We start from the raw sequence: 17,006 nt of genomic DNA on the forward strand, positions 1-17,006 counted from the left end.
TAATGACTTAGACCGGCCCACTTTAGTTCCCGACTGACTATCTTAAAATAATGTACCGTAATTAAACCCTCAGTATATAAGTCTGCAATAGTGCACCGTTTTGTACAGCCTTGTAATTCATTGTATTTTTCAAAAATATAATTTTCTATTCAGTGCAATAGCCGTACACAGGGTTTTATAAATACAAAGGTCCCAAAAGTGATCTGGCTAGGGGGTTCAGGGGCATATTATGATTCCACTGTCATTGTCAAAGAACATAGTAGGCTATATCTGTGTTAAATAGGCATTCTTTGGAATAAAGTTATTCTTATTCTGGGCACAGTATGCAATAGGCTATTCCTCTACCTGTTCTCTACTCTCATCTCCATCTCCTTCTCTCATTCTTCTTCTCTCAGTCTCTTTATCTTTAGGCTACCTGTAAATCTCCCCTTCCCGAAGCTGAGCTTTGATTGACACAGTCTTTGCAAACTGATTATTTATGTCGGTTGTTTAAAACTTCTATTGTAAAACAGCTGTTTAGTTTAGCCACTTGCATCTTATCTCGTGAAGCGTCGCGTTGGGATTCGCGCGCGGCCACGGCTCGCGCTTCTGTGAACATAAATCCCACTTGCTTTGATCGGTCATCTCAAACATTTTGCCATTGCCGACGAGCGGTGTTTGAGCGCTGAAGCATCTCAGATGATGAGGTCGGTTATCGTCGCGATATGCGAGTCATTGCAGCACCAAATTAGAGTTAATATTAGGCAATTATTTCACAACGTTATACACTCAGAAAAAACGAAGAACTCAATGGTGGGTACGGCTCTGGCTCGTAGGCTATTTGGCCGCTTGAGTTTCTAGAGATTTTTTATTATTCTGGCCTTTTCAGCGCCGCCTTTGCGCCTACACTCTAAAAACTCCTGGGTTATTTCTTCAACCCATTTTCTGGGTTATTTGTGTTGGGTTAAAATTATGGGTTATTTTTTCAGAGAGTACCCATTTTCTGGGTTATAGGGCTAATATTTTGACCCAATTCCTGGGTTGTTTGAGTTTCTGGGTTATTTTTCAAAGAGTAACCCATGTTCTGGGTCCCCCCTCGGCCCCTCCCCCTGCAGTTGTTCTGGAATTTTCTCACAGCAGCAGACATTTGAAATAACCGACACTTCGCGCTCGATCCGTTTTGGCCTGTGCTTCTTCGGTGCAACTTCGTCGTGTATTCAAGGTAAGCGAGTATTTTCAGTGTTGATATAATGTAATATTTTCTGTGTCCATGTCCCCGTTGCTAGTTTAGCACCATTTGCTGAAAAAAATACCATGGCTTTGCTACGTTGAGACTAGTGTTAGCTGTGGTAACTTAATTGTGGTTGTCATGTAACGTTAGCTACGCTATCGCGAAAACATCTAACTTAACTAGTTTAAAGTCTGTGTAAAGTCTAAATAAATATGTGTTTTGAGTTTGTCAGACTAAAGAAGAAAGTGTAAACCACCCAGACAATTTGAATGATTAAAAATAACGATAGGTTCATGAAATTAGGTGACAAAATGGTTGAAATGCTTTTTACACATTGTTGAGAAATACATTTATGACCACGTTAGGTTATTTAATGTGTTTAGAAGAAAATGACTGAATTCACTTTACACGGTCTTTAAATTCTATTTTTCATTACATGTGCTGTACTTATCTCATTGTTATAATAACGGCAATGATACGGTAACGTTAAGTAACGTTAGCTAACGTTACAGTCCAGCTAACTTAGTGGCGACGTCGTGCCCATAGACAGTATATAAACGGGTCGTGCCGCGGCTAGAGCGACGACACAATCGTTGAGTTATGTTTACCAGCTGCGCCGTGCTTATCATATTATACAGTGCTCTACTGGCTGAAGTAAAACCTGTTAACCTTTGCAAGTGCGCCGGCGCACTGAAGCGTTATTTGGTTAAATAGTTCAAAGTTACTATCAGATTTAATGTTATTACCGTGACAAACTATACATCATTAAAAATATATGACTCAAGTTTCAGTATTTGACCACTATTGTATTCTGAGAAACTTATATTGACAGTCATGTCTTAATTTGTGTCAGAAGTTATGAAAAAATTAGTCCTTTAATATGAATTATGATCGTCAGCCGCTCTCATTCAAAAAAAAGAAAGAAATTCTTTGCTGTCGTCATGACAGCGCTTGACAAAACAACGTGCCTCAGGGCTTTTAGCTCAAAAATGTGCAGATTTGGAGAAATATTGATAGATTCTCATAGGTTTACATCAGAGTTCTATAGACAGGAATAATATTGAATTTATACCCAAATGTGTCGATGTAATAATTATGAGCACTGGATACTCTGATGTACTGTGTTTTCAATCCATAAGAGCAGCCTGAGGGAGCCCTATGCACATGTAGTCCATATATGGTAAACAGGAAGAAGTCATAATCATGTGACATTCTAGGACGTCCCTGACATAAACAAAGCTAACAGAGATTGCTGTAACATGCAGATAAAGACGTTGTGAAGACAATAAACATGATTGCAATGATATTTGATTGACCTGTGTTCTTCGAGCCATGCCAGGTATTTTTATAATAATAGATTATATTTATAATGTAATGCTAATGGATATAGACTTTATCATCGTGCAGAATACTATAAAAATAATATATTGTTAGTCAAATTTTTTAATCTGAAGCCCAATCAGATCACAGAAGGTTATTTAAAACAGCCAGTCGTTAGTAATTATAATGCAGACAAAAGAAAAGCATATTTTATGCTTTTAGTACAAAGGGTTCATGAACTGTTTCAGTTTGGGTATGCCATTTCTGAGGATTTTTCAAAAGTGGGGTTGCAGCCTAACAGGTTAAAGAAGCGGGTCAAGTCTTCGAATTGTTGCTAACCTCTATATTGCTATGTTTTCTCCAGGTCATTTTAAATGGACAGCTTTGTCGCTGATGTGCCAACTGAGTGGCGGCTTTCTGAGCTGATAGAGAATTTTAAAGGTGAGCATTTTACTCTTACTACCCTTATATCATCTCTCTACACCTAAAAAAAAATATTTAATTGGGCTTTAATGTGTCGGTGCAAGATTCTGTGAAAGTCACAACTTCTTCAACAGTGGAGTATGCATATCTATATAACCCTTATAAAGATACTTGTGCCTTGTCTTTAAGCTGTTTTGCATTAGAATAGGCCAGATATTCACCTTTGCATTAATGTCATTACACTTGTTAATGAAAGAAAAGATGGACAGTAGTATAGACTGTCATTCACACTAAATGGGCAATGCTGCAAAATAACCACATTAGTTAACTAGGAAATTGGGCCACGTTAAAAAACAACAACACAACATTCCCTTAAAAGTGATTATTTTTTAGCTTTATAATCAAAGAGTGTCTGGTGAGTGGTTCACAATTGTCTCGACTTATTAGTAATACTCATGTTGTCTTGTTTTCTGTCTTTCAGATGAAGACATGGACGAGGAGGCATTTCTTCTCTTAGATGAGGACACTATCAAAAATCTTGTCCCCAAAGTTTGTCCCAGGCTTAAATTCCTAAAGCTCTCCAGAGACTTTAAAGGAGAATTACGGCGAAAAATGAACCTAGAGGTAATTAACACATGGTTACCGAGTCAACCGTTCTTTGGGATTTGTTTTCATGATAATCGAATGTAAAGAGTTTTATCTCTAAAAACTGATTAGCTTATAACGCTATATCGAATATAAGTAAAAATAAATCGTTATTTAAATACCACTAACAAGGCTCAAAATAGCCTAACACTAACACGGCAGCATAATGAGGGTCCCTACATGCAAACCGAAGCATTGAGAACTTTGTAAGTGTAAAGACAGTTTAAGAAGAAGATACTTTATAAAGACAGTACATTACGCGTATACAGGCAGGAGCCATCTTGGAAAACAGACTCGACCAGTCTGAGCCATGAACGCCGTGCTAACACAGCTGAACTGTGACTTTAACCTATAGACCAGCTCACGTAGCACGGTGTTCGTGGCTCGACTGGTATGTACTGTCTTTATAAAGTATCTTCTTTTTAAACTGTCTTTACACTTACACAGTTCTCAATGCTTCGGTTTGCATGTAGGGACCCTCATTATGCTACCGTGTTAGGCTATTTTGAGCCTTGTTAGTGGTATTAACTAACAATTTCTTTTATATATACTAGCGTTATAAGCTAATCAGTTTTTAGAGATAAAACTCTTTACATTCAATTATCATGAAAACACATCCCAGAGAACGGTCGACACGGTAACCATGTGTTATTAACCCCTAGGTTCATTTTTCGCCGGAATTGTCCTTTAAAGGACAAGTTCTGTATTTTACACCCAAAGCCCTGTTTTCAGATCTTTTCTGAAGAAATAGAACGGTTAAGATTGAAATTTGGACACAAGCTGCTGTCCCGAGAATTTTTGGTTTCTGTGGTAGCACCCCCACCTCCACAATGGCTGCATAGGTGCACTGGAACAATCCTACGATTAACTACGATAAAACCTGTTGAAAAGCATCTTTTGCAGCGATTTTTGTATGAGCATATCAGTGAACACCCCTGACCACTCGGTAAGTTTCACGTCTTTGTAATCTTAACCGTTTTATTTCATCAGAAACAGAAAATCTGAAAACAGGGCTTTAAGTGTAAAATACCAAACTTGTCCTTTAAGCCTTAAATTCAATCCAGTTATTGAATGTTGTCGAATGTTTGAGTTGTTTGTTTTTCTATTTTTTCTTTCCAATATTGTTATTACAGTCTGACCTAAAATAAATATGAAAATAAATATGTCCAAGTGTGTGTGTTTTTATATATATATATAGTTTAATTTAATGCAATAAAAATGTAAAAGTGCTTGAAGTGTGTAATATAATTTAAAACAAAGTTTTATTTTCTGAAATAAGGCATACTGGCATAGTAACCCAAGTTAGGTTATTTTTGACCCAACTCCTGGGTTAAAAAGGGACCAACTAATTTCTGGGTTATTTAAACCCAGATATTTGGGTTGTTCTTTTGACCCAGATATTTGGGTTGTTCTTTTGACCCAGAAATTGGGTTATATTAACTACAATGTTGGGTTGTTTTAACCCAAAATTTGGGTCAGGTATTTAACCCAGAAGTTGGGTCAAAAAGAATAACCCAATTTTCTGGGTTGAAATAACCCAGAAATTAGTTGGTCCCTTTTTAACCCAGGAGTTGGGTCAAAAATAACCCATTATGGGTTATTTTTGACCCAGGAGTTTTTAGAGTGTATTATCCATGTTTTGTATCTCTAATTTTTTTTGTTCGCACATCTCTAACAACTGACTTTATTTTTTGTGGGGCTGCGAGAAAATAATAATAAAAAAATAGTGGGGCTGCGCTGTGACTGGAGCCTATAAAGGGAAAACACTCCTGGCCAATAAAACAGACCGGCCTACCGGGAATTCTCCCGGTGCTCCCGATTAGCCAATCCGGGCCTGATTGTAATGCTCTACTGGGTGGTTGCCCTGCACGCTTAATAAACAAACTACAGCTAGTTCAAAACGCAGCAGCTCAAGTTCTTACCAGAACCAGGAAGTATGACCTTATTAGCCCCGTTCTGTCAACACTGCATTGGCTGCCTATTAAACATCGTATAATTTTTTTAATATTGCTGATTACTTACAAAGCACTAAATGGTTTAGCTCCGCAGTACTTAATGCATTATAGTCCTTCATGTCTATCGCGATCTCAAAATTCCGGCCAGTTTATAATACCTAGAATATCAAAATCGACTGCTGGCGGTAGATCCTTTTCCTATTTAGCACCAAAACTTTGGAACAGTCGTCCTACTATTGTCTGGGAAGCAGACACACTCTGTCAGTTCAAAGCTAAATTAAAGACACATCTCTTTGACCTAGCATTCACATAATGCATTATAGACTTCTATAACTCAATGTTAGGCTGCATAGATTAGGTCAGCCGGAACTGGGAACACTTCCCTTAAATCCTGATGTACTCGTTACATCATAAGAAGAATGGCATCTACGCTAATTTTAGTGTCTTTGTTTATCCCGAGGTTTTCCCGCAGCCTGCCGGATATAGGCCGTATCCAGATCTTACGAAGGACCTTCACCTGGACCCGATGACAACGCAGTGCTGAAGTGCCAACTAGCCTCTCCCTACGGAGGATCCCTTCACCACTCTACAGATAAAGCATTGTGGAAAATTCGCGTAGTGATAAAATAAAATTCTGTATCAAATTTATAGGCAGGACAAGTAGTTTGTTTAGGCTTGGTTTGTAGAGAATTACAAACATGCGCACATATATTCAAATGCCCATAACTATAGAATTCATTATTGATGCGCACGTGAGCGCCATCAGCGTTTCTCACAGGTTCACGAAACGAGCGGTTTGTGTGAGAAAACGAACAGTATTTATATTGTTTTTCCCTTTTATACACAGGCACGTCCAAATGATCTGAGGGCGCGGGCGCTTCCTTCTGTGTGACGTGTGCGCAGACTGGTGCATAGATATATATACACTAGATGTCACATTAAAGACATTCGTTCCAATGAACTGCCGTAGCCAAGGCGACTTCTAGTGTATACATCTATGCACCAGTCTGCGCACACGTCACACACCAGGATGCGCTCTCGCCCTCAGATCACTTGGACCTGCCTGTGTATAAGAGGTAAAAACTATATAAATACTGTTCGTTTTCTCACACAAACCGCTCGTTTCGTGTCTTAGGCCATCAATGTGTACTTACGATGGGGAATTGTTTAATTTGGACGATGGGGAATTGTTTTAATTTGGACTCTGTGCATCCTCTTTGAGACAATGACCATAGACCTGCATGATATGACTGTCAGACAAGAACGGTTTGACCAAAAAATATCAAAATTGAAACTACTGCGGAAAAAAAGACACCTACATCTTGGATGCCCTTGAGGTAAGCTAAAACATACCAAAATTTAATTTCAAAGTGAACTATCCCTTTAACAATGTTTTTAACCATACTCTTAATTTCTCCTTTGCTATAATTAACCTCAACTACATTGAAATTTACAGCTGCTTGCTTAGCACATTTATCTGCCAACTCGTTTTCTACCACTCCTATATGGGCTGGTACTCATATAAGATTTATCTCGGTTCCTGATTGTAACAGATTATTTGCAACTTGTATTATTTCAATTACAATATCCTGTCTTGATTTTGACTGAAAAGTTTTGATGCTGATCACAGCTGCGCTGGAATCTGAAGTAATAATTACTGCCTTTCTTGTTCTATTGACTTCCAGCCATAACAGTGCTAGCCACACTCCGACCAACTCCGCTGTATAAACTGCCAAATCATCACTGATTCTTTTACCTATTTTAATTTAAATTTTGGGATGACATATGCTACCCCCATTTTTTTATCAATCTGTTTAGATGCATCTGTATATATAATTAAATCCTATCTATACCTCTCCATTAAATATCTCTGCACCCTATACTTGTCCATGCCAATTCCTTGCTTTTCTTCTACAACACCAAATTAATAGACATTTCCACCTGGATAGCTGTCACTGGTTTAGTTTCGACAGCACCACAGCACAATCTTAATGCTTGATTTTGTATCACATCCAACTTACTCAACAACGTTTTGGCTGCAGACCCATATATTATGCTTCCATAATCTAATACTGACCTGATCAATCCTGTGTAAATTGTTCTTAGTGCAGATCGACTTGCTCCCCACTCAACTCCGCATAGACACCTCATTACATTTATAGTTTTCTTGCACTTATCAATGATTTTTTGTATATGTTGGCCCATGCTTTGATCAAACCATATGCCCAGGTATTTAACCCATTTTTTTTCTTAACTTTTTGCTCTTAAACTTTTTTGACTTAATCCTGTATTCGCTAAATGTCCTTCCCTGCGCAGTATTAAAAGTGCACCACTGATCTTCAAACATAAGTCATTCTACTTTTCTCATGTAATTGTTTTCCTCCTAATGCAGACAAAGCATTACAGTAAATCTCTGCTGATTTATAATAAATAATTTATTCATTCTGCGTTTTTATTTTTCGTGATCCATATGAATTTTGATTTAAAATAGGGCTGGGTTAAATACCTATTTTTCTCATTTTCAATTGCTTCTTTTTATGAAGGAATATTAATTATTAAATTCGAAGAATCAATCTTTTAGTCAATCATTTTTAGTTGATGAACGAACAGAACATTGTAGTGCACCTTTTATTCTTTAAATCGCTTTGTGCTTCGTTATAAAGTTTCATATTTTAAATTCAGTTTTATTACCAAAATGTAACAATAAATACCATTTAGACATTTTTAATCTTGCGTTATAGCTCCTCATTGGAGCTCTTCAGTTCAAGCGGTTCTTAACTGAATACCTTTTCTTCCTTTCTACTAATTTCTAAATAAACTCTCATGAATAAACTAATTTTGTCCCATGTAATCACTCAAACTAAGAAAGCTTCAGAGCAATGTTACATTTACCTCATAAAAGTCATTCAATAAACTCATTAGACAATTAGAACAAATAACTCTAGAAAATAACTTTTTTACTTCCTTACATATTGATTATATGTACATTTCTTTTTTTTTCTGTAAATCTAATCCATAATTTTTATATCAACCATTTAAAACATAAAGCATTATAACTTAATTATTATTAAAACTTCCTTGTGTGCAATTTAAGTGTTCGTATACAATTCATTTTAATCTTCAATATTCTTGGAATAACTTGCTAACCCATTATCTGAATTTATTTCTTATAGCATTTCAAATCTAAGGAATACTTCTCTGTTAGAAATCTCATTTCTGCATCTGCCCCTCCTCTGCTATATCATTGCCTTTACCCGTCTATATCATGTCCACATAATCCATTATCAAGCGTTTTAATAGTCCTTGTCGCCTATTTGTGTCGCTGTTCCTTTCTTAACTGTTTTTTGGCACAAATTTTACAAATTTCACATTCTTAATCTCTCCTTTTCCTTAATCTCTCATAATTCCCCCCTTGCGTACTGGTCAAAACCAGGCGCATCTGGATTGAAAATATTCAAAAGTGATGTTGGTGTAACAATCTGTCCTTCATGTGAATGTCAAATATCTTTTTTGACCCTCCTCTGGTACCATAGATTGTTCTTAAGAGCCTGCTTGTTATTGAATTCGATTAACTTCCAATTAACTTGAGTTTGTCGTCCTATTAGCACTACTTAATATTTTATTTAGTCAATAGAATATTGAATCATAACATAATCTTATGAATTAAAATTAAAATAATATTTGTTAATAGCCAGTCTTAATACTTGTTTTAATTTCAACTGTAGCCTTAAACTAATTAGGTATACCCCTGTATTGACAAGTTGCATCTAAGTACCCTTTTGGATCTTTTTAAAATGTCTTTTAGTTCCTTTTTTTTTTTTTTTTTCCTTTATGAATTGTCTTAATTCCCATTATTCTATGTAAATTTCTTGAATTAGTTGTTAACATTCATTTTATCATCATACCATACATTTTCTCTCTTCAATCAATTTTTTTCTGGTGGGGTTATTATTAGGTTGCTACTAAATATTCAAGGGCTTTAACATTACATTTTTAGAAAAGTTTGGTTGATGTTGAGTATTGTCTGAACTTGTACTCATCTCTTTCACTCTGATTCTCTTCTTTGCACAACTCCTTGTGAATCTCCCACTTTCTGCAACTTTTCATTCCTGTGAATTTGGTTAAGTTTGTCTCCTTTTTCCATTCATGTTTATCTTTGTGCGTTGTTGCAATGGGTTGTTTCCTCTCATTTGCAAGGGAAGATCATTGCCAGCATGTCCTTCATCCCTCACTTTCTGTTGTCGAGGGGGTTGAGGCTTGTTGGTGTATTTTAAGTTGAGAGGCATAGACTCAAATGTCACTTTGCTGTTCAATGCACAAGCCTCTTTTGAGCCTCTTCTGAGATTACAATGCACAGTCACTGGTTCTTTGTTAGAACCATCCCAGAAACCTTCCTGGAATTGAGCTACTATCATCTGTGAATGAAATCTTAATTATTTATGTTAGTGACAACAACATATATTAAATCATCTGCTCATCTGGCCCATTGTCCTCCTCGGTGTTACCTGTAGAATGGTCATGTGGGCTGAGTGGTTTCCTTTCATTAGCAGCAGGGCTTGAACCCATATATATATTCCCTTTTTATTTTATAAATTTGGCTTTTTATCTTCATATTTGCACCCTCTTTACATTTTTCTCACATTCAATTTCAAACGTACTTTTTACAATTCGTCAATTCAAAACGTATCTCATTGTTTTGAGTCCCACTATCAGCACACTATTCATCTTGGACAACACTTTACAAGACAAAAGTTACAAGACATTATTTCATACTTTTGACAAAGAATCAGCTCCATCACAATATGCTGAAAAGAAAATCAGTTATGCTCCATCATGATATTCTGAAAAGAAAGTCAGATGTGTTATACGCTGCGCAAGATGTGGCACTGTTTTTTCCCATTTTTTTTCTATTGCCACTACAGTTTCAACCAGGAAATTTTACCAAATTATTTCATGGTCATTATTTTATTGGGCAGAATTTGCCCTGTGGGCCCACATATTCAATTTTCAATACAGCTGTATTGGCAAAATTATTGATTTGCCTCAGTGTCTCTTCAAACGCAATCTCTCACACCATTCATACTCAGTCACACCCATTGGCCAACACACACTCCTGTTACTGCTGCAGCAGGTTCTGCTCTAAATGCAGAACTTATAATTTTAGCTGTGGAATGCCACAAGGTCTGATCAGGTCAACACAACTATGTCCAATCACTATTGAGAAGCTTCCATGATCATAAGGTTTCGTTTAACACCGGTACAAACCCTTTTTTTTCTTTTTATAAACTCTAACATCCTCTATATTTTAGAATAATAGGCCTAGTTGGTCTAATTTGTCTTTCATATTATTTTTGTCTTTGCTCATGAGCTGCTTTTAAGAAGAAAATTGGAGATCTCTGCATAATCTTGGATTCTTGGCCAGTAACATTTCCAACTCATTATCCCAGTTTTGACTTTTGTGATTTTATAATTTTGGACTTTTGGAGTAACTTTTTCCTCCAATCTATCTCTGGAAATTAGCAAAACAAGATGGAGTGACCAGTATCATTGCTTTGTCAACAATAATAATCAATAATAATCATGCTTTTACAATAATAATCATGCTTTGACATTTTGTCTATCTTTTTCTTTGCCAGAGAATAATTCTATCATGCTTTTAGCCCATAGTTGTTTAATCTATTAGCCCTCACTATACCAAATCCAGCCTCTGTTTGAACTATTTGGTGGGTTGAGCACCCACTTCTGTCTGTTAACGTATTTTCTTTTTCTTATAGGGATGGACTTGTACCTACTGAAAAAGCAAAGAGGGTTAGTTTAGCAGAGAATATAAAGAATTGCTATGAGACCAGTGAATAATCAAAATGAATAAAGTTAACATAATAATTAACCAAATTTGAAGCAGTCTCTAGAGTGATCATTAGTTGCCACACCTGTGGTTCTTCTGTTTTTAGATCATCAGTCCGTTGAAGCTTCTTGGCTGTCACTCTGCACATGTCGTCAGCCGATGCTGTCACTCAAAGGCCTGGTGTTAGGCTCTGCTGTTTCTCTGCCTCTTCTCAGTTTGGGCATTGAAGTTGATCCTGTCAGAGTTTTGCATCTCAGGATTTTCTCTTTTTCCTTAGGAAAAGTCTCAAGTGAATGTTTCACCTTTTCCAGCATTAAATCAGTCTTTCTCCTTGTTGAGCTTTCCAGAAAGTCAATTTCAGGAGGGGAGCAGAAAGCCCCTCACCCACTTCTGTCTTCTTCTTTCTGCAGTCGTGTCTTTGACCTTTGGCCTCATTCGAAACTGTCATTGAAGCCATCTGAAATTTGAACACTCAGAGATCTGCATGAATCAAATTTAACTTTTAAAAATACTAGGTCCAATGTGCCTGAGCTATTAGCTCTTTATCTAAATTTCACTTTTTAACCATCCTTTTTACTAGTTCTTCTATATAAAAATCTCACTGGTTGACAACAGCAGTTCTTCCATTCTATTTTTAGTAAAGCAAGTTCTTCATTGCAGGAAAAAGCAAGCTATTTCTGTTTTTTAATATTAGCAATAATCTAACTTTGATAATCTAAGTATAATTAAATAATTTTCCCTATCATAAGATCAGACTTCAATCTTTCTTCTATATTTGCATGCTGTGTTCAAATAATCTAGCATGGTGAATAACATTTTTCTCAACCAACATCAAGGAATTCCTCTTATCTTTTCTTTTTAATTATTGAATCAACAATTCCCATTTACTACAATTCTAAGATTCCTGTAAAATGTTTATGAAACTTAGTCACCCAATCTTGATCACCTAACACTGCACAACTTATTTTTTCTTAACACAAACTTAATAATCTGCAATGGAATAATTTTCCACTCTGTCTTCAGGGATAATGAGCTACAAATTTAGACGTCTTCAGATATAACATATTAAGCACGTGCAATTTTATTTATATTGATCTATTAATATATATATTATTTTTTATCTTATTTCATACTGCATTAATCTGCAGAGTTAATATCTTCAAACAATTTATACATGTCTCTAAATCCCATTCACACATTCTTTGTCCCTTGTCAAGTGACCAGGGTCAGGGGGGGTCACTATTTTTACCCACAGGCACAGTCAAGCAAGACACAGGATCCCACAGGCACACACACCCTATTCTGTACTCTATTCCCTGTCAGATCTGAATAATTTTATAAGCAATACATTAAAAAAAATTCCCTACGCTTCCCACAGTGACACTTTTAACTATCCTATTCTAGCCTACCTGAGCAGTCCCTTGTTAATCCTAACAAGGCGGTAACCATAGGCTAAAACTATCCTATTCTACAAGATCTAACCTACCTGAGCAGTCCCTTGTTAAACTTAACAAGGCGGTAACCATAGGCTAATCTTCATCTGTGCACATGCTATTTACTGTATCCTTCAAGGCCCACTTACAAGTAAAACACAGATCACTAATAACTGATATCCTTATCAGTACGCTTGTCATCCTTCCAGGCCCACTTGACAAGTCCAAAATAAAATTAACTTTTATCCTTATAAATCCTCTGTGTGCATGCTTTTTGCGTAATCATCCATCAAGGCCCTCTTGACACACAAAAACACAGATAAATCAACTGATATCCTTATCAGTAAATACAAATCCTCTGTATGCATGCTCTTGCTTATTATCCATCTAGGCCCTCTTAATAAAGCAAACACAGATTCTTGCGTATACGTACAATAAAACTTAGCGCCAAATCAGCAACACCAGTGTTCATAAAATCCACACAGGATCACATAAGCACTGGCCAACACTACTGGGAGCTCCCCCGCGCTATTACAAACTACTTGATATCTACAAGGCCTTCTTATTAGAAATCAAACTGCATGCAATCATTTCTGGAATCAAAGACCCCTTTTTCAATTTTGTCAGTTCTTTAAATTTGAAGAAGCTTTTCTTACCACTTCAGGGCAGCTGGTGACCAGCACATACTTTACATAAAAGCAAAAATGCTCACCTCAAAGTACAGTGGCCACTGTTGTTTGTGCCGGTCACCAGAGATGCCCTGTGTGGTTCCTTCAGCTCCTAACAAGTCCCGCTGGGGTGCCACTTGTTGTGGTTTCAATCTTTCTGTGAAATCACTTCTCAGAGATCTTTGATGCCAGAAATATTGTAGACTTTATTTAACAAAACAAAGCCGAGCAACCTCCCGCAGGGAGGTCCTGCTGGAGATGACTCCCCGCAGGAGATGACTCCCGAACATCGGTTAGCTTTTCACATATATACATACATCGCCTCCAAAAATGGTCATACATCCTATAGATAGGGTCTTGCACCATGTGACAAACTTAAATAGAATCATCTGCTGCATCAGCATTTTGACCTTTCTGTAAGCCCCCCAAAAGTCAAACCAAAGACACACAGAGAGGAAATAATAGTGTACAAATATATAGCTGAATTACTTATTTCCTAAATAATAAAATCTTCAACACGACTTACTTTCACTTTGATTTGCGATAGTTTGCACGTTGGCTTGATGAATAGATGCTCAGCTGTGGTGATGCGTGTTGCAGTAGCGTCTGGCTATAACATGACATACAGCCTATAACACGCTCTCACACATTTATTTTTTTGCATTTTTGTGAGGAGTACAATTTATATATGTGGTTTCAACAACCAGATGCATTTACATTTGTCCAGTTTCGTCTGCAAAGCAGCCCAGACCTCCTCCTGATGTGGTTTGAGCAATCGGATTTAAATCTGTCTCGAATGCGTTTCGGAGGGCAGTTACACCTGGTCTTTTCAAGATTGGATAGATCGCATGGACAGAAAACGCATGAAGTGGCCAGGTGTAAACAGCCCCATAGTGGCGTTTGACATTTCTCTTCACAACTCACTGTCTCATTACAAATCAAACAGAACAGCTTTGTGCTGGATCTCTGTCCACTCCAATCATATTTGTAAACTCTATTTTCTTCGTCAACTTTTTTCCCCCTAAAACTTACATCTCATCCCATCCTAGCGCTCACTGCGGTGAAGAGTTACCCGGTTACGTCAAACTTCAACTTGAAATATCTTGCCTTCGCTTTCATTTCGGACCATCTCCAAAAAGACTAACTACAAAAAACTAAACAAATGATTTTAACAAGCGTTTATCAAAGTAGGAAATCCACACTTTTAATCCCTTACACACAATTAGTGCTCTTGAAATACGAAATGGAGGCGGGTCCGGATTGAATTCTCTCCGGGTCCGGACTTTGAGAAGTGCTGGCATAGTTGTTCGACAAAATCCAGCAAACGGCTTCTGATAGCATGTTGAATATTTTAGGGCTGCTTTTGCATCCGAAAGTTAAACGCACTGCAAAATAATATTTATATCGAGCCAGCGAATCCGAATAGGTGCCATGAATCTGGATGGATAGGGATTACTTTGAAATCAGATGTAATGTCAATTTTGGCAAGCCAAGCACCCCGACTTGCGATTTTGATCATGTCAATTGCCTGGTCTATGTCGTGGTATTTAAGCGAAAATTCATCGAGAAAGCCAGAGTTTGCTCAAACCAATCTCGAACTTTACCTGTTAACAACTGTAACCGGCTTTGTGCAACAGGCCACAGGACGTTTTTATTGTTTTACTAAGAACTGCCTTACACTGACAGCTAAATGACAAGTCAGAAAGTTACAACTCAAAAACAACTTCCACAAAACTAACGTCACAGAACTAAAGTTTATTTCACTATACGTTTGCTTTATCTTAATCTCATTTATCTTAATTGTTGGATCTGTAGAAACCTTTTACTCACAAAATCACACATTGTCAGTGAAATTGTCATTTTATTTGTTGTTATTGTACAGAGTTACCGTACAGATGTACGTCGTTATTGTGTATACATCTGTTTATGTAATAACAGGCTTTATGTAACTACAACAAAAGTAAAAAAAAAAAAAAAACTGATCAAATTCAGGGAATTGTTTCATATATTAACAAATAACTGATTTTTTTTTCTACATTTGTTTCCAGTCTCTTTTAATTTAGGTATTTCTTTGAGTAAGCGTTTAATTATTTAATTCATTAATTGAAATAATTTTCTTTTTTGTTCTCGAACATATAAAACACAAATCTTGTGGCATTCACAGCAACACTAGTTCATTAGTTAAGTAACTACACATTTACTTCATGTGAACCAAACAAACCATTGCTCACTGTGACACAGAACAATGCTTTCTAACATGAGTCCCTAGATTACATGATTGGGTGAAACTCTTTCCACACTGAGTACAGTGATACGGTTTCTCTCCAGTATGAACTCGCTCGTGTGATTTCAGAGATCCAGACTGAGTGAAACTCTTGTCACAATATGAACACTTGTAAGGTTTTTCTCCAGTATGAATTCGTTGATGCAGTTTCAGTTGATCATCTCTAGTATACCTCTTCCCACAGTCAAAGCACACATGATCTCTCACTTCATTGTGTGTTTTCTGGTGCTGTTTAAAACTGTTCAGCCTTGAAAAACTCTTTCCACAGAGAGAACACACATAAGGCTTCTCGTCTGAATGAACTTTCAGGTGATCTTTTAGATCTGATGAAGAAATAAAATCTTTACCACACTGATCACAGTTAAATGTTTTTTCTCCAGAGTGAACGAGCATATGATTACTGAGAGTTGATGCTTGAGTAAAACTCTTTCCACACTGAGTGCATGTATACGGTTTCTCTCCAGTGTGAATTCTCATGTGTGTGTTAAGGTTTCCTTTATGTGAGAAACTCTTTCCACACTGAGTGCAGGTGTGCAGCTTTTTGGCTTTTGTTCTTTGAATTGTAAAGTTACGATGTTCCTCCTTCACTTCATTCAGTTCTTGTCTTTGCTCTTTCACTCTCACCTGGTCTAAAATACACAGAAATATAGTTTGAATCAGTTCAAGTGAACCCTTATTTAATAGCAGAAAGCAACAGAGATCAGATCTTTCATTTTCTGTCATTCACTTGTTAATATAGTAAAAATATGTTGGACAACTGCTATACAACGTTATGATCATTTAGATGTATTTCTCTATCATGTATCATCCATATACTGGTTATTAATTCACATCTACCAAAGCAGTCAACAATGAAGAATCAAGAATGGACACCAACCTATTTGTTCCTCAGTATCTTCATGTTTTATTCTGGATGGTTCTGGATCACTCATGTCTTCAATCTCCTCTTTAATAAACTCCATCTTTAACAGTCACACAGATTTCAGCTGCTACTCCTGGAGTTTGTCCTTCTCTTGTAGGATGATGGGAATATTCCCAGTATTTATTGGTGAATTGTTGTGGGAGGGGCTTCACTGAGATCGTTTTATTGGTGTCAAGAGGCCGAAACAAACTACAGCATCATCACCTTTAACTTCAGTTCTTGTCTTTGCTCTTTCACTTCCATCGGGTCTGAAACATATTAAAACATTTAGAATGAGTTCAAGGAGGATTCATTTGAATTT

General features: G+C 36.8%; 1 protein-coding gene across 1 annotated transcript in view; it reads right to left on the reverse strand.

Annotated features, from left to right (window-relative positions):
• LOC306997101 (uncharacterized protein) overlaps positions 1-17,006 on the reverse strand; it is a 45,852-nt gene that overhangs the window by 22,878 nt on the left and 5,968 nt on the right. The window contains exon 2 of the mRNA XM_079610182.1: positions 16,661-16,953. The gene's annotated coding sequence lies outside the window, so the exon portion shown is untranslated. The remainder of the gene's footprint in view (positions 1-16,660; positions 16,954-17,006) is intronic.

This window comes from Phoxinus phoxinus, assembly GCF_949152265.1.
Source record: "Phoxinus phoxinus genome assembly, chromosome: 4".
NCBI lineage: Eukaryota > Metazoa > Chordata > Actinopteri > Cypriniformes > Leuciscidae > Phoxinus > Phoxinus phoxinus.